The sequence below is a fragment of the Hemicordylus capensis genome, chromosome 5 (assembly GCF_027244095.1).
Source record: "Hemicordylus capensis ecotype Gifberg chromosome 5, rHemCap1.1.pri, whole genome shotgun sequence".
Taxonomy (NCBI): domain Eukaryota; kingdom Metazoa; phylum Chordata; class Lepidosauria; order Squamata; family Cordylidae; genus Hemicordylus; species Hemicordylus capensis.
Window position 1 is genome coordinate 183,688,013 of NC_069661.1, and position 26,338 is coordinate 183,714,350.

General features: G+C 42.2%; 1 long non-coding RNA gene across 1 annotated transcript; it reads left to right on the plus strand.

The window, feature by feature from the left end:
• On the plus strand, positions 1-26,338 carry LOC128327629 (uncharacterized). The gene is made up of 4 exons (XR_008308708.1): positions 1-95; positions 1,909-1,967; positions 24,367-24,463; positions 25,006-26,338. It is a non-coding gene; the product is annotated as an uncharacterized LOC128327629 (long non-coding RNA).

Sequence of the window (26,338 nt, forward strand, 5' to 3'; positions counted from 1 at the left end):
AAGGAAGCCTGCACAGCCAGTTCTTCCTCCTCTCTGGAGTCAGCAAGTAATTTCAATCTGAGCAAGGACCTTCACATTAACTTCAAAATTTTACTGTAAGTGAAATTCCATTGGAAATTCAGTGAAGAGATGATAGAAATATTCACGAAAGAAATTATCTTGATTGGGTTTTGGAATGGTGAATAATATCATTACAATATAGATGCATTCTGAAATGTTTGCCATTGTTCAGGTCTTAATGTGAATTTGATCCTTTTGTGCTATCACTTTTATCTATCCGCGGCCTTGCGGGGTCACTTTTTTGTTGGAAGACAGCATATACATATTGTAATTAATTGAGTGCAATAATTAGCTTGCTCACTGAGTTTTATATTTGCAAGCTTTATATTGTAACAAACAGGAAAGGAAAAGGTAAGAGAATGCCTTCTTCTTCTTTTTACATGATCCCCACAGCACCTTAACATCATCTGAGGAGGTCCGTCTCCAGTTGCCACCAGTTCGTCTGGTGGCAACGCAGAGGTGGGCCTTCTCTGTAGCTGCTCCTGGGCTGTGGAATGCACTCCTGGCAGAAATTCGTAATTTGAGTTCATTGCCATCCTTCAGGAGAGCCCTTAAAACCTACCTATTTGGCCTGGCCTTCCAGAGTTTTAAATGATTAACTGTTTTAAATTGTTGCCCTGATTTTCAGGGCTTTTAGCTGTTTTATTGGTTTTATTGTGTTTTAATAGTTTTTAATTGTTAATTTGTTTTAATTGTTTTTATCATGCTGTGAACTGCCCTGAGCCATTTTGGAAGGGCGGTATATAAATCTAATAAATAAATAAAGCTATGGTTGCAAATGATAAACTGAATGGGGCTGTTTCAGTTGATATGGTCCAACTGGCCCACCAAATCATGTGGGGAGCAGATGTGTGTGGGTCACACATTAGTGCACCCTCTCCCTGAAAAATAATCACATGGGTGAACAGAACTTCTAAACTGTCCCTCACCACACGATTTAAATACTCATTTAAAAATATTTAAATGGTACATTGAGGGGGAGTTGGGACTCTCCAGCCCCATACAGTTAAGTGGCAGCATACACCCGGTAGTGAGGAGACATGTATGAAATGAATACACACTTCTCCCCATGTGATGGAGGGCCAGTTTGACATATTGTCCATGCCAACCCAATAAACTTAACCGAACTCTGGCATTGTCACCTATGGCATAATGAGCCCTTTCTGACGACTAGTGAGAAAGGGCTACCCTGTCTGTGGGGAGTAGCCTCAGAAAAGCTTACTCGTCCAGACAGGCACCTGCTGCTGTTGGTGGCTCCGGGTGTTGGGGTGCCAGTATGTGTCACCCCACCCCCAGAAATACCATAATGCACCGTGTGATTATGGGGATTCCCCCTCGCTGTACTCCCCAGAGTTTGGCAGCCACGGTTGCTTGCAGACAATTTTTAAAAATGGGGTTAGGAGAGCGCTTGCTCTCCTAACTCCATTATAGAGGGAAGCGGGTTTGCCACTTGGATCACAGGAGGGTTTGTCGCTGGGATCACCCCAATCCCAGCTGTTCACACACGCATGCAAAACTGGACTGAGCTCCTTTAGCCTGGTTTTGCATGCATGTGTGAATAGCCTCAGAATGTGTTTGTGTTCAATAGCTAGGTGTGGGATATGGTTAAAAGAAAAAAGGACAAAGCCTAGATAAGAATGAGAGACGGGTGGGGAGAGAGATAGAGACAGAGACAGAGACAGAGAGAGATTTAAGTAAGTTGGATCATTGTTGAAAAAACTGGGGAAAGGTGGACATAAAGGAATAAGGAAACAGAGAAAGAAAAATAAAGGAAGAAAAAGCTTTCAAGCTTGATGAATATTTTTTATTTATTCATGCTTACTTCTTTTTATTGTACTTTCCTGGCAGATCTCCAATAGCTCTATAAAGCTGGATAAAACGTTGCTTACCACTGTGGGGAATCAAAGGTGAGTTTCAAATAGAAAATACTAGTGTAGAACTAACTCTCACAATGACCTAAATAACTGAAGCAAGAGGCAAATTTGGAACCTGCCCATGCACTCTACAGTTTTAGACAAGTCATGATATTATGTGCAATTGATGACTGCTGCCCTTCACCGCTCCAAGTTTTGGCATTCACAGAGAGTGTACAAAGCCTTGGGAGAAGTTTTGATATAATTGGACATAAACGATCTTACCAGATTCTAATGTCAAAACCAATTCCCCCCACCAGCCTTCATGAATCCCAGCCCGATACCTGTTCTCCTGGTGAACTGCCCATTTCATTCTGTTTGGATTCACCAAAATATGGTGTTTACAGTTCTGCATTCAGAACTGTGGTGATAATAGTAGCCGTGGTGATAGTATGACTGTGAGTTAAGTTAGAGATGTAACTCCTAACTTCTGTTGTATTAGAACAGACCAAGACAGCCCTTCTACAGGAAACTCTCTAGTAGGATTCCCAGACTGGGGGCTATACTGTGAGAGAAAGTGATATAATTTAGGATAAGAGTATATAAACATGAACAGAAGTGTACAAAAGTAAATAAATATGTTTCATTATGGTTTTTCAAACATTGGTTTATTCACATTGCTGGCTTCCACTGATCCACCCTGCTAATTTCTGCCCAATAGGGTTGTAGAGGATGCCCTTGCCTCCTGTTTCCGATTGGTGCAGTTACTTGTGTCCAGGTAGTGAAGAGAATGGGGGAAGTAGGTGCCTATGGATCCCCCAAAATGTAATTTTATGCCTTCAAAAAAATTCTGGTTTTCTTACATAACAATAACTGCACATTAGATCAGTGGGAACCTCCAGCTACTGTAATGGAGCACTAATTCCATACCACGTTTTGCGGTCTCACTGGGGATGGGGATGGTGGGGGAAGCTTCCCTCTGGAATGGAAGTGCTTTTTATTCTTATTGTCATCTGGAAATTTGTCGTAATAATTTTCTGACGTTGTTGTGCAAGAACACCAGTACATCAATGCCACTGGCTGTATGATCAGCACCTTGTTGTTACCCTATTGAAGTTGCTGTAAATCCCCCCACCACCATCCAAACTCTCCCCAACCTTAATTGTAGTGAAACAGAATAAATCACCATTGTTTGAAAGGCAAAGAGTAGTGTATGCTCCTATGGCATATAATCTCTTAAGAGCGACAAGTGCCAGAGTTCCTTAGTTCCTGCAGGCATTTTCTGTGTACTTGCAATAGAAGTCAACACCACAAGTTGTGGCACCGGCAGACAATTGGCTGCAGAAGAGAGGCACCAGCACAATCAGGGAATTGATCCCAATAAGAGTGGGAGCAAGTGCTGCTGTTACATTTACAAGCCACAGAATGTATGAAAGTGAGTTGGCCTTAATTTACAAATTTGCCTAGGCTCTCTAAACACCCCTCCCCCCCCCCCGGCCGCTAAATATCAAGCTATAGGCAGATGAACAGTTTCCAAGCTTAATGGCTTTTCAAATATGCTGAGCTTAGCTGAGAAACGGGGGCAGAAGACTCCCACAGCTCTAGGAGCCCTTTGACTGCCTAAGAGCTGGATGCTGGTTTATCCTACCAGAAGAATGAGCTGTTAACATGTTTACATTTCTCACAAGGACTCTTGTTTTCTGAGGGCTTTTTCTTGCTAAGAGAAGAAATGCAGCTGTTTTTGTAACTCCTGAGTCTACAACAGTGGAGAAATTGGGTAGGCAAGTGAAGTGAAGCGGTGGGGATAGGGAGCACAGAAACAGTATAAGTGCTAGGTTTCCTTAAATATATGTCTTATGGTATTTCTTTATTAAAATAAATGTGCTTCAAAACATATGTTTAATGAGGCCTCTTTTTGCACGATATAAACAACATACCCTTTTGAGTTTACTCCCTTTAGTGAAAGTTCCTTTAAAAATGCCCTACTGAGGAGTTCTAATTGATGGGCCATGCAGACTTGTGTGCCCATTGTTATTATTGTCGGTTGGATGACAATTCTGTAAAAAAAAATATATTTCAGTAGGGACAAAGAACTGATACAAAAAAAATCAGTTTAGATGGGTAGATCAGTCCCATCTACTGATCTACCCATATGGGGGCATTGTGATCTTCCAGTCAGCATGTGATTCATTCTTCCCGGACTACACTTCCCTCTAGGGTTGTGCAGAACAAGTTCAAATTGAACTGGGTTTGATTCAAACCAGCCTGGTTCAACCAGTTCAAACTCGAACTGGACCATCGCCTCAAAAGGGGGGGCAATCTGAGTTTGAGATGAACCAGGCCTGGTTTGAACTGAACTAATTTAGGCAAGTTCGGATTGAACTGGTTCAGCCCAACCAGCTCGGCATTCTTGCAAAGGGGAATGCGGTAAGGATTCCCTTTTACAAGGAGAACTCTTTGGGGTTGAAAAGAGTGAGCAGGGGGGCAGGGTAGGTCACCTTACATGCCACAGTGGCGGCAACAGATCCTTGGTGACAGCGGGCTGGTGGTGGTCCAACAGCGGCTTCCCTAGGCCCCACCGGCATTCCCCCATCAGTGCAGCTCGGTGTGGGTCTGGTTCAGGACTCTGCACAAGCACGGAGACCATTAGAGTGACCTCTGTGCATGTGTAGATGCCATTTGCATCTGCACAAAAATTTGTGTGGTGACACAAATGGTCTCCACGCATGCATGGAGGTCACTCCAATGGCCTCCATGCTTGCGTGGAGGCCTGAACCAGGCTCCTGCCAGCCTGCACTAATGGGGGGAGTGCTAGCAGGGCCTTGAGGAGCCACCACCAGCCAATGGCAGCACATACAGTGACCTCCCACCCACCCCGCCTGCTCACTTTTCCCCTTTGCTTGTAAAGGAGAATCCTTGCAGGAAACTCCTTTGCAGCATAACAAATCAGATCAAACCAGGCTGAACTGGTTCAACCCAGGTCTAGTGCATAAACCCAACTGCCAGATGGTTCTAACAAACCAGCTTGTGGACCGGCAGTTTGGTTCAAATTTGAACCGAACCACCTGGAGCGATTCCATGCAAACCCTAACTTTCTTCCTACCCTTGAAGGTATGTTAAATTAAGGCAATTTGTTCTCCACAGAATGTGGGTTTTCCTTTCCTGTTGCACATTTTTAAAGTCATTGCCACATCATAAGGCACCAGATAGCTCTTCTTCTCTCCTTGGTTCAGCAGATAACTTACCTATCATGTGCATCTCATTTTCTAAGACCTCTCCCTCCATATCCCCTGCTTTTTTATTCCTCTTCAGGGCATGTTACTTGCAATTGTTGCAATGTATTTCTACACATCATATACGTCATTCCTTAAATTAAGGAATGTTAATTTAAACATGTCATATGTTTGAAACAAAAAGTTGAGATCCTTGGACAAAAAGTGCTAATAATATTAAAATACTACTGCCACCAGTCAGACATGAGTAACTATCAAGAAGTGCAATCTGTTGTGGGGCTTGCTATCAAAATGTCTACCTCAAGTCCCTCTTCACATCTGCTCGCAAATTTATTGCTGTAATTTGAAACATTTTCTTTGGTAATATAAGGCAATTATCTTAATATCAGCTTGAAGAAGAGTCAGTATACAGAATGTACACTGCATTTTACAAATGGAGTATAAGACATGATTAGCTAGAGAATATAATAACAGAATTGGAACTTGTGAGTTATATTGTGAGAATATCTAGGCAATGTCATTTCTGAAGGGGAAAAACTGGTATAAGATGACATCAGGGATGTAGATGGATGTAGATAGAGGTTATGTAGGATATAAATCTCTAAATCTAAGGGTAGTTTAGGAATGCAGCACTTGGGCCTGGAGGTTATTGAAGGAGACGCTGTATATAGGGCCTGTTTGGTATTCCTTTTTCATTGAGGGAAATTGAACTAGGTTTTTGTTTTGTTTTGTTTTGTTTTTAAAGAAGAGTTTTAAGGTCAAATATTGCTGTTTAGAATTTTCATCAGAAAATTATTGGAAGCTATTCCCACGACCAGGAGAGACCGGGCGAAGGGGGCCTAGCCTGATTTCTCCTGATCATTTGCTGCTACAGGAGCCGTGTGGCTCCCAGCAGCAAACTACCTCTCCCCTTAAACGAGGTTAGCAAAGCAAGCGCTCTACTAATCCCATATAGTTGATCGTGTACTGCTGCGGTGAGGGTCTGCACCATGGCAATGCACAAGGATACCCCCCACCAGGAGGCTAAAACAAGCCTCCTGGCCCTGGGAGTCACAATCCTGGAACTTCCGGGGGCCAGCTGGTCCCAATCCCTGCTGCCCCTGCTGTCTCTGTGATGGAACTGGCAATCATGTGGCCGGCCGATCTGGCTGCCAAGGGACGGCTCCCTGCCCATGTGCAGGGCTTAGCCCGCTCTCTCTGCACTAACCCTAATGGCACTTCACACCAATCATGTGAAGCGCGTCTTAGAATCATTCCGAACTGTTCCATATTTTCAGTAAATAAGCATTGTGTACTCTTTTGATTCTGAAAAACCTTGTACCAACCAACCTGATTTCATCACAGTTTAATCTTTTTTATACCAAACCATTCACATACTATTTTAATTCATAGTAGTGGATAAAACATGCATGTATGAGATTAGCTACACAAGCAACCTTGACATAACTAAATCCATCATGTAGTGTGACTATGAGCAAAATACAACATGACATGAAAAATACTTCAACTGAAATGGGTAACATATAACATTGAGGAAATAGCCATACAAACAGAACCACCTGAAATTTGCACAAACAGGCGGCTTCCCTCCGGGGGTCTCCTCGTGCGTAGCCATGGCACAGAGCCGCACCATGGCTACTCACGATAAAAAAAAACCCAGGTTTGCAGAGTGCTCGCTCCACAAACCCGGGTTTAGGGGGAGGGGTATTTAGGCGGGTTAACTGCCTGGGAGCCACTGGGCTCACTTGCGAGCCCGGTGGCTCCCATGATCAGCCAGAATCAGGCTAGGCTCCCCTAGCCTGATTTTGGCTGATCGTGGGAATAGCCCCATAGGCTTTCAGGATCATTGGTTTGCAGTACCACAACCAAAAACAGTATTAGCACAAATGATGCATTAGCACCTATGCTAGCAGTATTAGCACCTATGTATTATGGCAAGACAAATATCTCATAGATAACCTTTGGTGAGTGAAGGAAAATATCTGTGTTAACTGAACAACTTGCACTAATCTCCGGGACAGAGCTTCCAGTGAGCAACAAGAGGGGAAGGAGGTCCAACATGCAGTAAGTTGGGGAGAAGTTGGACCAGATGAGCCAAGCCCTAGCCCCAAGTTCTGACACCAGGCTGGAGCCTGAAGCTGCCATTTGGGAAACTCTGGAACTGGAGGCTCTGTTGTAGGGAAGGGATTTCAGTGATCCCTATTGTAACAGAACAAGTGTGTGTGAGAGAAGAACCAAACCCCATTAAGAGTTTCTTGAGACATTTGAGGTCCAAACAACTTATTTAGGAAAATACATATTGAGGCTATTCACACACGTGTGCAAAACTGGGCTAAGGGAGTCCAGCTCAGTTTTGCACACATGTGTGAACCACTGGGACCGGGACTGGGACCAGGACTGGGACGGATCCTGGTGGCCACAGAGCAGCAAACCCTCCCAAGTAACCTTCCTTTTAAATGAGGTTAAGGGAGCAAGTGCTCTCTTAATGCCATTTTTGTGCTAGTGTGTCAGCCGCGGCCTGCACACTCGAGGGGGTGGGTGGTATCCCAATAATACACTGTGCACTTGTGCAGTGCATTATTGGAGCTCTGGGGGGTAAGGCAACACATGGCGGCACTTCCCTGCACCCTGAGCCTGGAGCTACCGGCAGGAGCCAGTGCTCATCTGGGTGGGTGATCCACCCGCCCAAGGAGGGACAGCTGCTCATCTGCGGGGAGGGTGAGTGTAACTCATTCTCCCCGCAGACCACCCCTGAGCTCTTCTCACTGATCATGAGAAGAGCTCCATTGACCAGAAAGCCGGTGTCTCAGAGCTTTCTATGTTTTCACAATTCAAGAACAGAACAAGGAAGGGGGAAGGTAGAAATGCAACACACGGGTATGAAGAGGAGGGGAAGACCTGAGAGTATCAGTCTACCAATCAGAAGTCAGAGCAGAGAGAGAGAACAAGAGTCGGGAAACAAAGAGGAAGACCCTTGCTTACTATCTCTGTTCCTAATGCCCCAGTGGCCAATAAGATAGAATGGTGTAAACAGGTGTAAAGAGCTGGAACTGTATCTCCAAGGCACTCCAGAATCAGAACACTGAGACTGAATGCCCCCCTTATTTAACCGGCCTCTTCCACACTCCATAATGAATGCTCCCCCAGACTCTGTATGATAACATTGGCAATGGGCCAGGAGGGACTTACTGCAGCAGGGAGAAGAGTGAGACTCCAGACCAGTGGGCTGCCTCTTTAAATCGTTCTACTCTAGGTAGGGAGCTGATGCCCAGGAAAGATAATCTAAGTACCTATGATAAGAAGGATAATCTAATACCTGGAGCTATTTAAGACCTCATTCTACTTCTGGTCCTTGTCAAAGCAAGTTGCTCACTGGGAACTATCCAGGGGACTGAAACCCTTGCCTTGAGGGTTTCTGATTTGGGGATAGGACAGATCTCTTGAATCCTGCACGAAATTACAACTGCATACTTCAGAACCGTATGGAACGGAAGGGTTTTCCATCCTCAAAATGATCTCCACAGGCACCAATATTCTATGCCCAGATTGTAAGTTGTTTGCTCTGTGGAAGACTGTTCAGGACTAGAGAACTGTTATTTGACTTTAAGATGAAAGGCAAATTTACTGTTCTATAGCAGTATGTTGATAGTTATAAAAGCATGGGAACACTGATACAAATCAAATACCCTGAAAGCATATAGTAGTCATACCAGTACATTGTGGTTGTTGTTAGGAGCATCTTTCAAATATTTGGTTGTCTGGAGAAAGCTTTTTGTTCTGACTTATAACAATTCTGTGGTATACTCTTGAAGTGAGGTGATGTGTGTAGCTGTTTAAATTGTATTTGTGCAAATAGTACTACCACAACCTGATCCTTGGAGATAAGATTGAAATGCTACAGTGCCTTTTATCAGATATCATTGGGAGAGGGCATGCTTCTACATCCCGAGGTTGCACTGATATTCATAAATATTTTATGAGGCAGAGACCTAATGGATGGCTCTGATTCACTCTCAGCAATAGAACTCGAGTGATTTCTACTCTACCGAACACGGTAGATAATCAAGCATCCATTTGCGATCATTAAATTTTGCAGGTCCTCTTTCTCTTGCAAGGAGACAGAGACATTTCCCCCCCACCCAGATCCTAAATCTCCCCAAGAAGTGAGACTTACTTTGCATGCATTTGCCTAGAATTAATGTGTGTGTGTGTAGTGGTGCAAATTGTTCTTTTGTTCTTAACAGTATTCACATCTTTTAAAAACCTCTGTTTTCTCACCCTTATTAAATATAGTGTGTGGGACTTCTGGGCAGGAATTGTGTCATTGCTATGTTCTGTACAGCACTTAGCACTCTTGTTAGGGTTGTGCATTTTGTTTTTGGCCCGAATCCGAAACACTCCCATTTTGTTCTTTGTTCAAAATCGGCCAATCTGAGACACTCCAATTGTGTTCTTTGTTCGAAATTGCAAAATCCAAATTCAAAACATTTTGGATTTTAAAAAATGGCCCCAGGGCAAAACTAGTGGGTGGGGGTGGTAGTGCCCAATGGGTGGAAGCTACCACTCAAATTTCAAAGGAATTGGGCAAAGGGCTGATTTTTGGTGAATTTTTGAAGTTTAAGATTTTTCCCATAGATAATAATGGAGGTTTCAGCAAAAGTATAGCTTCACGCCAGGGGGAAAGGGGTGGCCCAGGGCAGAGTAGGGTGGGTGGTAGTGCCCAGTGGGGACAAGGAAGCTTCCAGAATTCTATTCTATTTGTATCAAAAATAGAATTATATTCTATTTGTATCAAAAAACAAGGAAGTGGCCAGAATAGAATCAGGGGTGATTTGGGAGGGTCAGATTCAGACCCAAAACAAATTGGGGGTGTTTCAGTTCGGGTACAAATAGAAACAAAAAAATCAATTTGGGCACACCCCTACTGCTAGTTCCAGCTCCAACATGCACATCCCTACTGCCATTACATCCCTCTTGCCTGCAGGTGCTCCAGTTATTCATCCATAACAATAATGAAATTTCCAGTTCTTTCAGAAATAGTTAAGGCCCTTTTCTCCTTGGATCCAGTCACCCTATTTTAAGAATAAGATAAAGTAGAAACATAGCCAAATTTGGCATGCTACATTTAAGGATAATTAATCACTTTTTGAGAGAAGGATGCAGCTAAGGAAACATGGTATCCCCGCCCCCCGCCCCCCGGTGCCCCAAAGCTCTCTAGTTTGTACAAACTAAGTGAATTTCAGGAGATCTTCAGCATACTAATATGGTAAACTACATTTACCATACCTGAATCCAAGATGAGGCTTTTTCTATTTTTTTCAAAAAATTTAAGAAATAGTGTAGTGGGGCGGGGGCATGTCTTAAATTCAGAATCCTCTTCCTTTGGGGTTAATACAGGTATAACTGTGTTCAACTTATATTTTTAAGCAGGGTCATCTTAAATTCAGAATCATCTTATGTTCTGGTAACCATCAAATTTTGAGTTTTTAAAAACCTATACAAAGTTTCTGAACAGGTCACAAAATGCTCCCCTGTTCCTGACAAAAACCAAAATTAAAACTGAAAGAAAAATATAGTTAGTTGTAGTCCCCAACTCTATCTTTCCATTTGTTCTGCTCTACCCTCATCTATTTCTTTAACCCACAGAAGTCCCTTCCCCATAATCTTTTCAAGTGTATATTTCTGCTCTCTGAGCAGCTTCTCCCTCATGCCGCAGTCAATCCTTTTAACACAGAATTACCACATCACCACCATTTCTCTTGTCTGTCACTCAGGAGAAACAAACTTATAGCCCAATTCTCATTTTCCCTAGGCTAACTCTTTCCTGAATTTAAATATCTAAATATATAGTAATACTGAAACGACCTTTGAAACCAGAGCACATGCACTCAGCCTAGAAATCTTTATCATGAAATTTCCAAAGAGCCAATATTCGTACTAGGAACAACTCTTGATATAGCCACATCTAAGGTGGGCAAAGGGATACACACTCAGCCACTTGATGGGGAAAAAGAAAGCTCTTGCATGGCTCTCTCTCCTCCCCCCACCCACTCAGATGAAGTAAGACCTGGCATGGCAAATATTGAGAGAGAAGATGACATTGAAATTCCTCAGTGACTTATTTTGTTAGACTTCATTAAAGTGGATGTAATGGGATCAATTTCAGAAGAGTGATGAGGTATTCAGTGCTATTCAAAGCATCACTCTACTGACACTTTTATTCTGAAGCCTCTTTCACAAAATGGTGGCTGTACTTCAAACCTGAGCCTAACCTTGGAAATAAATCCCATTTCTTCCAATGGAGTTTACTTCAGAATAAGTTTGCTGTGGACTGCAGCTATGCACTCTAGTCTAATGTGTGTTTATTCAGAAGTAACTTCTATTGTATTCAAACAAGTTTACTCCCCAATGTGGGTGTGAAATTGTAGCTGTTCTCATGAGCAAACTACGTGTACGTTAAACATTTATCGTGGCCCATGTATATATGCATTTTTGAACTTAAACAGAAGTTGTGGAAGTAGAGCAATCCTGCCTATCAGAATCATGGCACATGTGGAGTATTTAATCATTTCCCCTCACACCAGAGTCCAGCTTGAAGGGGGGAATTTTTCATCAGAACTGTGGTAAAAGAGGAAAGGGCAAAATTCCTCTCCACACATGCCATGGTCCTGATCCATAAGCCACTGCCCTGGCTGCTACTTAAGTTACCAATAACAACAACAAAATCCATACAAAATCAAATTATGCATTTTATATCAAATGTAGCCTGACCCTGTAAACCTCACTGGCTTACATCCTGGCGGGCATCCTAAGGCAGTGTGGACATGCCAGGTATATGTGTGCACACTATAGAGAGCACAGCGGCATCTGCAGTACTTTTTCTGGGGTGGGGAGCCAGCCAGACAATCTCCCCCCCAGGAGTGTGCCCATTGAATTCCATGGCAACTGGTTCAATCCAGGGGGCCAACTGCCGCTTCTTACTCCCCCTCTGGATGCCCATGGGAGATCATTCCACTAACACTGCGCTCACAGGTTAGGGAAGCAATTTTTACACAGCTCTCCAGGACATATTTTCAGCAGGCACAGAGCACTTCTGGAGATAGAGAAGACTGCCAAAAATCACTTCACCCAACACACACACACACACACACACACACACACACACACACACACACTGGGAAAGCCTTTCTAGCTATGTTAAGAGCAGGTTCCTGCTGTGAGGATGCAGCTCCCATTGAGTGTTAGTGGATCTCAGCCACAGACTTAGTGAGCCTTATTTCCTGGGAAGTAAAGCTTAGGATTTCAGCTTTTCTTGAGCCCTGTTGAGTCATTAAGTTGCAGTGTGAACAGTTGTCTGTACACATTACATGTATCTGTGTGAATGATTATACAAGCATTCACTGTAATGGTTAACCTGGGTACAGGCTACATCAAACAGATAGTATTGATGGGAAGTGTACTATATGTGCATTGAACATAACATGAGAGTAACTGTCGGTGTGTATTATTCTGAATACGCATACAATGTGCAGATTGCACATGCATTGAACATAATGTGTGAATAGGGCTTCAATGTTCTTTGCTTCACTGGTGAGGGTCATGAGACACACAATATGCTGCCCACACAAATGCATATTTACTGAGAAGTAAGTTCTATGGAGTTCTGTGGGACTTTCTTCCAAGTAAGCATGCATAAGATTTCATTTGCACTCTAATCCTACTATGCACATAAGGTCTTGCCTTTGACATTAAAAAAGTTATAATTTGGGTAGGCAGTAATTCACTGCTAAAAGGCAAAGGGACATTATTAAATTTTGTACCACACCAGAACAAGTTTTGTCTTTCAGTTGCCAGCTGAGATGTATTAATTCATTTAACAATTATAGTCCGAACCATCTAGGAGACTCAGAATGGACTAACATTGAAATATTTTAAAAATATTTTTAAAGATGTTTTTTGAAAATAAAATAAAATATATTTGAAATAGTTTTAAAATAAAAATAAAACATGTCTTTAAAATGGGAGCAGAGGGGAATCCAAATCAGCATATATTAAAACCTTCCATTCTCTACCACCTTAGTTTCCCAAAGCCATCTAGGTACAAAGGACTTCTCCTGCTTTTGAAAGATATTCAAGATCAGACTGTGGTGAGCCTTGAAAGGAAGAACACTCTCGAGTTGAGGCAGCTGCTATTGTCTCAGCATGGTTTATAGGTGGTATTGTAAAGAGGGTGGCATTCCCAATCAATCATATGTTAAGAACTGCATTGCTAGATCAGAGCAAAAGACAGTCTGGTCCAATAATCTGTCTCCAGCAGTGGCCAACCAGATGTCTCTGGGAAGCTCATAAGCAGGGCATGACAATGGGATTGCCAAACACTCAGAACAGATGTTTTGGCCTGCTGTGTTTTTAACAGCACGATGCTGTGGAAAATCAGCTGGTGAAGTTTTTTCTACCATGAAGATAAGCATTTGTCCTTGCTAATGTCTTCACATGAAGCTGCTGTTAAAGGCATCAAATAAATGATAGTTGGCGGGCGGGGAGGATGGCTTCCTAGATAATAGTGATTGCCTCTATCTCTCCATTGTTTGGGCCCACTTTCTAGTAACCGCTACCCAGATACATACTGCCTCTGAATATGACAGTTTAGTTTTCTATAGGAATCATTGCCAACACTTACTGACGTTACATGAATTTGTCTAATTCTTTTTTAAAGCCATCAAAGGAAAAAATGTATTCAATATCTTACTAGCACAGGACCCCAGTGCTGGCATAGGAACTACACTCACATGCTCTTTGCTAGCTCTGTGCTTATAACTTCCATATTTTACCAATCTAATGTGACAGCCAGCCACTGGGCATAAGCTAGTGTCCATCAGAAGTCCTTGTGATAATAAGTTCCATATGTAAATCATGAGCTGTGAGAGATGTACTTCCTTTCATTTTTAAAGAATGTGCTACCAATTAATTTCATTACAATACAAACATGAATATGATGAATATTTATATACTGCTTTTCAAAAAAAGTTCCCAAAGTGTGTTTACACACAGAGATATATAATATCTGATAGATATAGATGATATAGATACAGATATAGATATAGATATGGATGAAATGTCTCCCTGTCCCCAAAAGGCTCACAATCTAAAACATACACATCTAAGATAGATACCAGCAGCAGCCACTGGAGGGATGCTGTACTGGGGATGGATAGGACCTAGAAGACCGCCAGTTGTAGTATTGCGCACAAGAAAGAAAAAATTCCCTCTATTCAGCTTCTCCAGATGACCATAATATAACCCCCCCCCCTTATTTTAATAAAAAGTTCTTCTGCATATGTTTTGAGGTAGGAATTCTGAGGTCTCAATGCACACAGGTTGCACTTATATTAAATATCACCTGCCATTTTGTTGCTCAAACACCAAGATGGCAAGATTTTCTTGGAGCTGTTAACTATGGATGACGCCAAATTATTGATTATAGTGTAATCTTAAGCCAAACATTTCAGAATGTAACTGTTTCCTTCTTTCAATTGTAAGAATGATCTATTCCTGCTCCATCTTTTTTCACACGTGTAGTTCCAGCCTATAAATGTTTTCTCATAAGTAAGTCCTACTTAATACAATGGAATTTATTTCCAAGCAAGTATGCAAAGGATTGTGAACTACGACTGTTAATTTCCCTGAGGTAGGAATTTTATGAGAAGATTTTTGAAATTTCCGTCTAACCCTCATTTCTGCCTAGCACTCATTTCTTCAAAATTAGATCCCAGTGAAATATCTCAAATTTAGCAAACTTGTCATTAGGACTAAATAAATCTTTCTTACTTAATTTCAAGTGCAGATCCTGAAATGTGGCAAAGGGAGAAAAAGTCCACTGAAATATATTTCCCTGAAATTCGTTCACCACAGAGAGAGAAATTTTAAGCCCAAAACTGTAGAGAAAATGAATGAAAATAAATGTATTGTGACACTTTCAGTTATGTTGTTTTCTATGGCCAGTGTCTCAAAGAAGGTAATGTCTGTTTTCCTAATATGATGAAATCCCATTGCTCTCAGATACATAATTAAATTGTAGGAGTACTTTAGATGACAAGTACACGAGGAAACACATGCTATTCCCATAGATCATAATTTCTGCCCAAATATGGAAATGTGAGTGTCTAGTTAGACTCTACAGATACAACGAGAGTAGACCAGCATGAACAGGGTAGATACATTTATTTGAAAGGTCACTACTAAAAGAGCAGTCATCCTGAATTCCATCAGCTGTAGCAAAATGTACATATGAGCCTCCCTAGAAAGTCTTTTGGGGCTAAGCTGTGTTCAGGTGAGTGGCTTAGATATGTTAGTTTATCTTGGATGCATAATGCATGAAAGAAGTGATGTGGCTGATACTGTTCCAGAGGAAGGAATCTAATTCTTCTGCTAGATTAGCAGTGAGCAAATACAGATTCATAGAACTGGAAGGAACTAAAAGGCTACCCAATAAAACCCTTTGCTCCAAGGTGGAAGACCCTCCATATACCAGACTTCAACCTGTGGTGTAGCGGTTAGAGTGCTGGACTAGGACCGAGGAGACCCGAGTTCAAATCCCCATTCAGCCATGAAACTAGCTGGGTGACTCTGGGCCAGTCACTTCTCTCTCAGCCTAACCTACTTCACAGGATTGTTGTGAAAGAGAAACTCAAGTATGTAGTACACCGCTCTGGGCTCCTTGGAGGAAGAGCGGGATATAAATGTAAAAATAATAATAACAACAACAACAACAACAACAACCACCTAGGCCATCCTGCTCCACAAACAGAGAGCCTAAATTCTGATTGAAAGGATTATGGGAAGAATAATGCTTCCCCAGCGTTCATGAGGTTTAATCTTCTCTGTAGAAGCATTCGTGAAGACCTTTGTCTAACCATATTTATTGAATGACCCAGCATTCTAGTTGGGTCACCAAAATGTCATTACTTTGAGCTGTGCACATGGTATAGATAAGGGAGAAATATTTGGATTGGATTGGAAATGCTTTGGATTTAAGGCTTACCTTGCTCAGTTTTGTGTGTTAATACTTGTGGTCTATCTACACAATGCTTGTCATGTGCATGTTAATTTCCAAATGTAGCAAAATGACTTAACCTTTCAGAGCCTTCACATGCACCTCACAAATGTGTGGCATACTACTCATGACCCATCCATGCTGAGTACTATTTTTTCTACAATCATAGCAGTTGGATTCAGAAAGTATTGGTTGCATTCACACATGATGCAGAACTGAGGGCTCAATGGGCCCACGGTTCCACCCTCCACCCCCACCCCCACACTTACCTGTCTGCATTTTGACATACTGCCCAGGACCCAAACTGCAGTCAGGGAGATTGCAGAGAGGAGGAGGAACTGGTTGCGTTTGCATGAAGCTCAGCTGCAGCAGCCAGTTCAAATGGAGAGAGGGAGGAGCTCCTCCCTCAACTCTGGTTTGGAGAATCCAGCCTTAAGTCCTGCATTGGATATACAGCAGCTGGCTGCTAACCTCAGGTAGAATCAGTAAAACTTACAACAGACCAAGGTTCAAATTGAAGATGGGAAGGAAAACCAGGGGTCACTTTTCCAATGGGGCAGAGGCATTGGATGTACAAAAAAAATCCATCCTCTGCCCTCTTTAACTCCAGTTTCTCGTTACGTGCGAAAAGGTCCATTGTCTTCCACTTCTTTCACTTGATCTCTCTTGTTTGCTTCTTTTAGCTAAACAACATTTGTATTCTTTATTAGTATATTAGCCTGTACCTTAGGACTATTATGGCAATCTTTGGTGTAATTATTGTACTTTTGTTAGCACGTATATGTGCACTGACAAAGTTTTACAAGAAAAAAACTTGATATTATCATTATCATTATTGGTTTTTGTTGTTGTTGTTAAATCAGTTTGATGAATAGGCCTGCTGGATCCTTATTGTACTTAATTTTTCTGTTACTTATCAGGGATAGAATCTAGTGGTGTGCACGAACCGGTCTGGAGGCCATGTTAGAGACCTCCGAACTGGTTCAGAACCTGGCCGGTCCGGCGGTCCGGCACTGGGGGGGTCTAGCTTTAAGGGTGGGGGTAGTACTTACCCCTCCCGCCGCTCTTCCCCCTCTGGCGCTGCAGTTAAAAGTGAAGTTTTGGGGGCGGCAGCGTTCCTCCCTGCCGCCCCTGCCCCCGTCATTGCCTGGAAGTAGAGTAAGGTACCAGCACGCATGTGCCTGTCGCAGCGGGCATGTGCACGGCAGCGATGGGCGTGACCGCACACCGCGGCAGGCGCATGCGCACTGGTACTTTACTCTACTTCCAGGCAACGACGGGGGCAGGGACGGCAGGGAGGAACGCTGCTGACCCCAAAACTTCACTTTTAACTGCAGCGCTGGAGGGGGAAGAATGGTGGGAGGGGTAAGTACTACCCCCCACCCTTAAAGCTAGACCCCCCACCAGTGCCGGACCGTGCCTCCGTGTTTCCGTGCACACCACTAATAGAATAATGGCTGGCCTTAGGTGTGGAGGGGTTGGGTGGTCACCCAGGACACCTGCCTGAAAAGGGCACCAGGCTTAGCTTGCAGAAGATCTATGATACTTCAATAGGATCCCAGAACTGTAACAGAAGAGCATTGGCAGCAAAGCAGCAAATTACTGAGAGGTAGCTCTGAGCCCTTTTCATGAGCATTGCAGGGAAAGCCAGGGATCAATAGAGCCTGTTAACGCTACTATGTCTGGCAGTCCTGCACAAGCCACACAACTTGGCATGCATCACTGATAAACTATCCAAGGAGACGTTGTTGAAGGTTCACCTCATCTAGGGCACTATTTATCCTAGGGCAATCAAAGATCAGATATCACCTACAAAACCAATGGTACCTGCAAGATTTTTCCCTCCACTACAACAGTAACTGATAATCAGTCAGTGGTGGACTCTGTTCTGATTCTCTTCTATGAGCCCACCTTGAAATCTGGTTTCTACCAAAGTTAAACAAGGGTGGGGTGAGTGGGGCAAGGCTTTGGGAGCATGGTACAAAAGTGCCCCATTGGGATACAGTCGTAGCCCTGAGTTAGTTGACTTGAAAACCACCCACTATCTTAGCGAAATATACTCTTCTAGGACTTGGTTTGCCTATGCAAGTTTTATTTGGTTGACTTATGGGTCAGAGTTCATTCAAAGTTCACCATCACCATAATGCCATATTTTAAAAAAGAAGTTAACCTCTTGGCACATAGCAATGACTGCCCCTTGTTTAACGCCTTTATATGTTTTGTAGGTGACCTATTGGTCAGGGTGCATTCAATGTTCACCATAATGGCAACTTTGGAACAATCTCACCTAGCAATGACTGCTCCTTAACACCTAACAATGTTATCTGACCCCTGGGTCATCCCTGGGCACAGGAAAAAGTTATTATCACCTGTTCTCAAGAGGAAGGAACCTTTTCTTGACCTTGAGATTCTTGCCACGCCATTGCACTTTGACCTTTCAAAATAAGAAGTCGCATGACAGCCAGTCAACATTGCCTATAAAATAGCCCCTTTCCTACCAGCAAGATCAGAAAAGCAAGTAAATATGAAGATCAAACAAGAGAACAGGAGGAGGAGGAGAGCAAAGCATAATGGAAGCTCCTTCAACAGTAAATACTTTTGTGTACCTCTCTGCCATGATTGCCAAGGCTGGCCAATGTGGGGTACATAGTTACCCCATAACAATAGCAACGGTTGCATTTTCATGGCTTCTAGGCAAGGTTAAAAAAACTATATTTCACTTTAGGCTGTCAGAGCCGCATAACACATATTCTTCGTTTCATAACTGTGTGGTTGCAATCTTAGCATGCACTTACCCCTGAAGAAGGCTTACTGGATACAGTGAGGCTGATTTCTGAATAAGTATGCATACAATCAAGATCCAGTATTCTCCCGACAGATGCTGCACCCAGCATTCTGTCCATTATTTTTGAGATTCTGATCTGGCAGCTCTCTCCATTCACCCTGTCTTTTAAAAAAACTTAGACATTTTAATGAAAAAAGTCCTTGTCCAAGGCTTTACAAAGTGCTGAACACTGGCTGTTCCCATAGCAACAATTTTCTTCTTACTTTAGGTTTAGGACCATTCTCTGAACCAGTGTTGTAACATTAAAAAGCTGGGTAAGGATGTAGCATCCCAACAGTACTCCTACTTTGACAGAGTTCCACATTGTGATCTTTAAAATGTATGGGAGAAATATCCTCATTTATTCCTATACATAACATAGCCTCTGAATCTTTCCAGTTGTGCTGCATATTTTTCATTATTCTTCCCTCATTCTGTTTAGTCTTGATTTGCTTGGGCTTGGGAAGTAGGAAAGACATTAAGTGTTATTCGAGCACCCCACAAGGCAGTGCAGAGCAGGAAATTATTATATTTTAAAATGAATGCACTATTAGTGATTCACTCAAATTATTTTTATTTTTCAAAAATTTCTTTGGGAGCTGTATGCACTGTCCTTAGCACAAGTAGTAACAGAACCAATTATCTATGCCAATGCCTTTCCAAATCTTCTTCTGTGTTAACAGCCATACATCTTTCTCAGTGCTTTTCTACTCAATTGTTTGAATCCAAAATCTATACAAGATGTGGTCTGCTTGTGGGTGAATATGAACAAGAAAGAGAACATTAAATTAAACTCCTTTTATATCTTATGCCGTCTGTGGATAGCAAGATGAGAGTGGGGCAATTAAAAAGCAATGTGACTCTATTTCTCCCTCTTGATATTAACTCCCTCATGTTAGCAACTCCTTCACCTCCTTAAAATCCATGCCCAGAAGACTTCAGGAAAAAAGGCCATGTGAGAGAACTGAGCGGGATCAGTTATGTAGCAGAAGCCTCTTTCAGTAGTTGGGCCTGTATGATCTTCTCAGTGGCCTGAATGGTCCTAGGCTCAAATGGAATAGGAAATAGAGGCAGTCGTTGGATAAGTTGTATCTGTTTCCCATCAGTCTGTTTTATACACCTTGGTGTTTCCAGTTGTAAGCAGTCAATAGTTCTGTTATAAGAAGACATCTGGTGTGTGCTACTGTTCTTACATCTGGTCAATCAGAAGAGTATTACATCTCCTGTCTTTTGGTGGATCAGCATGCAGTTGTAACAGCAGGGACAGCAAGATTCTGTGCAGCAGCCTGTAAAATGAGATGGGAACAACTTAGTTGTAACTGAAAATTTTGCATAACCTGATGTGGTGTTATCAAGTTTTACTGTTTTGATTTTGTTTTGTTTTACGCTGATTTATATTTTGGTGTGTATGTTGACTGGTTATTGACCTTAATAAATTATTATTTACTTACTTACTTACTGTTCTTACATCTCAAATAAGGTATTGCAGGAAAGGCCATTCATTGTCTGTTTACAGGGAAAGAAAAAGGAGAGATTATAAAGTGTTATATTGTAAAAGCCAATAAAAATGTAAAATGCAAGAAGTTTGTGCATCTTTAAGCTTTCCCCCCATATGGAATAATGGGGATTTCAGCAGCCCCATAACTCCACTTGGGGGCGCACTGGGGTGGCCCAGAGCTAGTGGTGGTGTAGTACACATAGGGTGCCAACCACCCCCAAGCCACAAGCTCATGAAGCCTCATTTCTAATGTCATCATCAGACTGTACAAAGTCTTTACAGCTTATTTGGCATGGAAGATAAGACTTGCAATTTCCATTTCCTTTAGGGAACAAGTGAACATGTAAAGCATCTTAACTCTCATCTTAAACTTCCTGATGCTGAACACCATAACCTTTGTAATAACTTCAGTTAAGATAAAGACACATCCCCCCCCCGACCACCTGTAAAAACAATCAAATGAAATTAGTGGATTCAGTAATAGTGACAATGTGATTCCACCTCATGATTATCCAGCAGTGAATGACACAACTAGAAACAGTTAATTTGTGTTCACTTTAAATCTGTACTTCATTTCCCCCCTTTTCTTAAACACAAACACACACCAATGATAATTAAAAAGAACAAATGCTTTAACAACCATGTCAAAAACTACAGATTATCTTCCCAGAAATTTCCTATAAAGCTCACAGTTCTCCTACTTAATTTAATTTCCTTATCATGGCTTACAAAATCTTACATGGGTACATGGGCACCTTAATTTGCAATTTCTGTTATTTTTAGGGGACAAGCGAAAATATAAAGCACTTTAAGTCTCACCTTAAACTGAAGTTTTTTGGAATGCTGAATCATTTACACCGGCCAAACCTGGATGTAATGTGCAGCTGAAGTTAAATGGGGCAGAGGTTTGAAATCCGTTACATCCGAATAGGTGAAACTGCAAAAGCGACCTGCTTTGCCTCACAAAACTCCAATTTGAACCTTCAGTTTGCAGTTACATTTGCCACCATAATCTGAGGTTTGGCTGCTGCAACTTTACATCCAAACATGGATGGTGCCATAACTGCAGTTCTGTGCAGCTTTTGGAACCACAATCATAGAGATGGCAGTGCAGACCCATTCAGAATAGCGCCCACTCCATTCTCGTAGTGCATCTCACTGGCTGCCCCTCTGAGCCATCACCCCACCCTTCTTGTCTCCAATCCAACAAATCAGTTGCCCAGCAACAGGGACACCACCACATCTCAGCCAAATCATGTCAACCTGTCAAATAGCAGGTTGGCCCCGTGGACCATTTTCTCATGTTATGCCACTGGGGCTGGATGGCAGATGCTGCCCAGCCCAGATGCTCTATATAGGGAAGTCATGGGGAGAGGTACCCCCACCAACTGCTCTCCCCATGTTAGTGACTATCACTAAGAAGCTGTCAAAGCATTCCCTCTGTGATCCCATCCACCCATTTGGACATTTGCACCCTTGCATGTACCTCGAAAGTGTGACCCCGCTTTTCTGGGATCACTGGAAATGGGGGCTCCTATCTCCCATGATTCTCCATGGTGGCAGATCTGCATATGGTGCAATGCCAATCTGAACCCATGAATTTTGAACCCAGTCTGAACCCACTTAGAGGGCTATAGGCCACCTCCAGCCTCAGAGGAGGTGCAGGATGCCTCTGAGTACCAGCTGCAGAGGAGTAACAGCAGGAGAGAAGGCATGCCCTCAACTCCTGCCTGTAGGCTCCAATGTGGCATCTGGTGGGCCACTGTGTGAAACAGGATGCTGGACTAGATGGGCCTGGGGCCTGATCCAGCAGGGCTGCTCTTATGTTCTTAATTTTGAATGAAAGTAAAGATCAGTTCCCACATGTGGTGTTTCCCCTGTGTACACATGTGGCAAGGCTCAGATACATTGGGCATCAAAATCTCCTCTGGGACTGTGCAAGGCTTTCTGGGGTAAAAGTTACTTAGACCAGGCTTGGCTTGCACAATTTGTGTCCAAGCTGATTGCAGTGCATCAGCCAATACGGTATACTCGATATGGTGCTCCATCAGCGACTCACTAAATCTTTCTTTTCTTTCTTTTTTTGCCACCTGCCTTGGCCTGGGAAATGAGAGGCGTCAAGCACCTGGCAGATCACAATACATGGCTGATGAGCTGCATCTGGCTTAGTTACAAGTTGTGCAGGCCTGTGATAAGTTCATCATGGGAACAGGCTGTATTATGGCTGATAGTTCTTGACAAAATTGGTCTTTATTTACTTTAGAATATTCAGTTGGCAGTTAGGCCTCTGTGATTTGCCCGTTTGTGTGAGCACTGGGTAGAGGATGTGGAATTCCAAACTGATCTTTAGTTGTTACTTTAGAAGTATGGGAGGTGCTTTTGCAAGTATTTACCCCACTACACTAGTGTACATTAAAAGGCCTTAAATTATACTCCCAAGGTGGATTACATGGGTCTTTTAAAAACAACAACAGCACCCTACCTTTTGGTCCTGTGTGTGCAGTTGCACAACTTTAAAAGTTACTCTGAAGTAATGGGATGAACTCATGGAAAACCATTCCTATAGCATTATCATCATCATCATCATCATCATCATCATCATCATCATCATCATCGTTATTAGTAGTACATTTATATCCCACTCTTCTTTCAGGGAGCCCAGAGTGGTGTACATGGTTATAGTCATTCTCACAACAACCCTGTGATGCAGGATAGGCTGAGAGAAAAGTGGCTGGCCCAGAGCCACCCAGTGGGTTTCATGGCTGAATGTTGCATAATGAACATATTTATATTAGTGCAACACTAGCCTGCAAAATATTGCACTTCAGATTTAGTGCAATAGCCTAATGACAGCACTAGGGCAGCATCAGTCAGGAGGTCGACCATTGTCTTTAAACATGTCCCAACCATATAAACAGCAATATTGGACCTCCTCAGTGCAATGAAGGGTCAACCCGGTATGGCTAACTCAGGCTAAATCATTTGGGGCATTTAAGTCTTAAAATACCACGGACAGCATGCAGACTAGGGGTGTGCACGGAACCGCCAATTGCAGTCCGGCACTGGGGGGGGTCCCTTTAAGAGCGGCGGGAGGGTTTACTTACCCCTCCCGCCGCTTTCCCGGTGTTGTGCCATAAAGTTTAGAGTAATTGGGGTGGCAGGACACCTCCATGCCGCCCCTTCCCCAAGGTTGCTTCAAAAGACTCCCAGGAGTCCTTTGCACGTGCGCACGCATCACCCTAATGCAGACATAGTCACAACTAAATCCTACTGAGATTACTGGAATTTAATTTAGTCCTGACTGAGCTCTCTCATTACGTATGGTTGTGCTTAGTCACCACTGACTAATGTGGATGTTGCCCAATATTTTGTAAGAATTATGAATGATGAGGACAGAAACATGTTTCCTTTCTCTCTCACTGGAAATAGTCATCACCCAGTGAAATTGATCGGCAGTAGATTCAGGACAAACAATAGCAAGTACTGACCCTAATTAACTTGTGGAATTTACTATCAGTATGATACCAGCCAGCTTGGATAGTTTTAAAAAATCAACTGACATATTCACAGATTTAGCCATGATTCATAAATGGAACCTCCATGTTCAGAGGTAGTATACTTCTGAATGCCAGATGTAAGGGACCAGCAACCGAGACAGACTGTTGCCTCAGTACCTTGCTTGCGAACTTCTAGGAGGCATCTGGCTGGCTACTACGGGAAAAACAATGTAGACTAAATAGACCTTTGTAGCGATCCAGCAAAGCTGTTCTTATGAAGGGAGCAAATATTATTTACTTGTGTTTGTTCTATCTTTCACTTCACTATTCATTTGTCTTCCTCTACAGCCACTTTAGCCACTTCTCAAAAACATTGTGGGGAGGAATCATAGCTCAGTGGAAGAGCTCCTGCTTTGCATGTGGAAGATCCCAGGTTCAAACCCAGGTAGGGATGAGAAGGACCCCTCTGTGAAATCCTAGAAAGTCACTGATAGCCAATATTGAGCTAAATATACCAAGGGATTGACTTAGTGTAAGAGAACTATCTGTGCATTGCCATAAGTGCTACTCTTTATTATATCTGGGAATGGAGATGTGACTCAGTGGTAGAGTACTACTACCATGAATATTTATATACCACTTTTCAACAAATTTGCTTAAAGTGGTTTGCATAGAAAAACAATCCCGTGACCCAAAAGGGCTCACAAGTGGGGAGGAAAACACCATAGGGTGGACACCAGCATTCCCTCTAACAGGGATTCCCAGTTGTTGTTGACTACCACTCCCAGAATCCCCAGCTGCAATGGCTTTTGCTTGGGGGTTATGGGAGTTGCCGTCCACAACATCTGGGAATCCCTGTTAGAGGGAACACTGGTGGACACCAGCAAAAACCACTGGAAGTTGCCGCTGGGCTTGAATAAGGCAATTGCTCCCTGCCCCCGCTAAATGTATGAGCATCACCACTTTAAAAGATGCCTCTATGCTCAGTTAACAGAAGTATTGCTTTGCGTACAGAAGAGGATCTGATCTGGATGCAGAAGATCTCAGACATCTCCAGGTAGGGCCACGGAAGACCCCTGCCTGAAAGCCTGGAGAACATTTGGAAATTTGTTGAGATTATTTTGCTGTTAATATTAACTCAGAATAATTGTATAGTCTGACAGTGTGCTAATTGTATATTTTTGTACCTTGACGGGTACTCTGTAGTGTGAACCTATGCTGAAAGATGGTTTAAATTAAAATTATTATTAATAAACAAATGCTGCATTAAAAAGTCATGGTAAAATATATTAGCATGTACATAGGACCTTTCACACATTTTGACTCCTGCTTTTCCTCCAAGCAATTGAGAACTATCAGCAGCATTGCATTTAAGTACTAGTTAGGTCCTGCTTTCCTAAACCCATTGTCTTCCTAAATTATCCTACAATGTTTTAATACATTATGGTGATTAACTTTACATATCCAAACAAATTATTCCTTGTATACTTTTCTCTCACACTAAAATTGTTGTATTTAGCTTAGTATCATTTCAACCTTATTTAAACATGGACATGATTTGTCATAAAAATACAGTTGCTATAAGAATCTAATTGAAACCTGGGTTGCAATATTGAATTCACTATCATACTGTATTTTCATAATAATCTCCAAGCATTATGCACAGTTACAACTCAGATAATTCATTATTAGGGTGAAACTATACAGTGTTGAACTATGCTTCACTATTATACACATGCTTTAGTCTAATAATCTCACCTGTAAAAACTAGTCATTGTATCAAGCAGTTTAAGAGATTTGGGTAATTCATTCCAAGCTGATGGTCAAGCATATGCAAAGAATATCTTTCCAATTTCCATTTTAATTGGGGAACAATAAAAATTGCAATTCATCAAGAAATCTTAATGCACTATTACTTATTATGGGCTTCAAATGGGCACCTTAGATGCATTTGCGTATTTGTAATAGAAGGACCTTGCTCTGACTTTTAGCTTTCAGCCGAATGTATTCAATGTTTTCATAGGTTTTACAGTGAGGTTTATTATTATTATCTTCAGGAGCAGCACCCACAGTAAAATTATATAATCTATTAAGGGGACAGATGTGGAACTTATAGATGTGGAACTTAGTGAAATTAATTTTATAGGCTGCAGTATTCCCTCAGCTCTGTTTGAAAGGTTTCTTCAGAGGAAAAAAGAATAGTATCATTACTTTTGGATGAATGTGCCTCCATGCAATTCTATGGAAAAAGACTACACTTGAAACTATAGTATTTTGTCTTCCTTTTGTGTTTGAGCTCAGAATAAATATATGAATATCA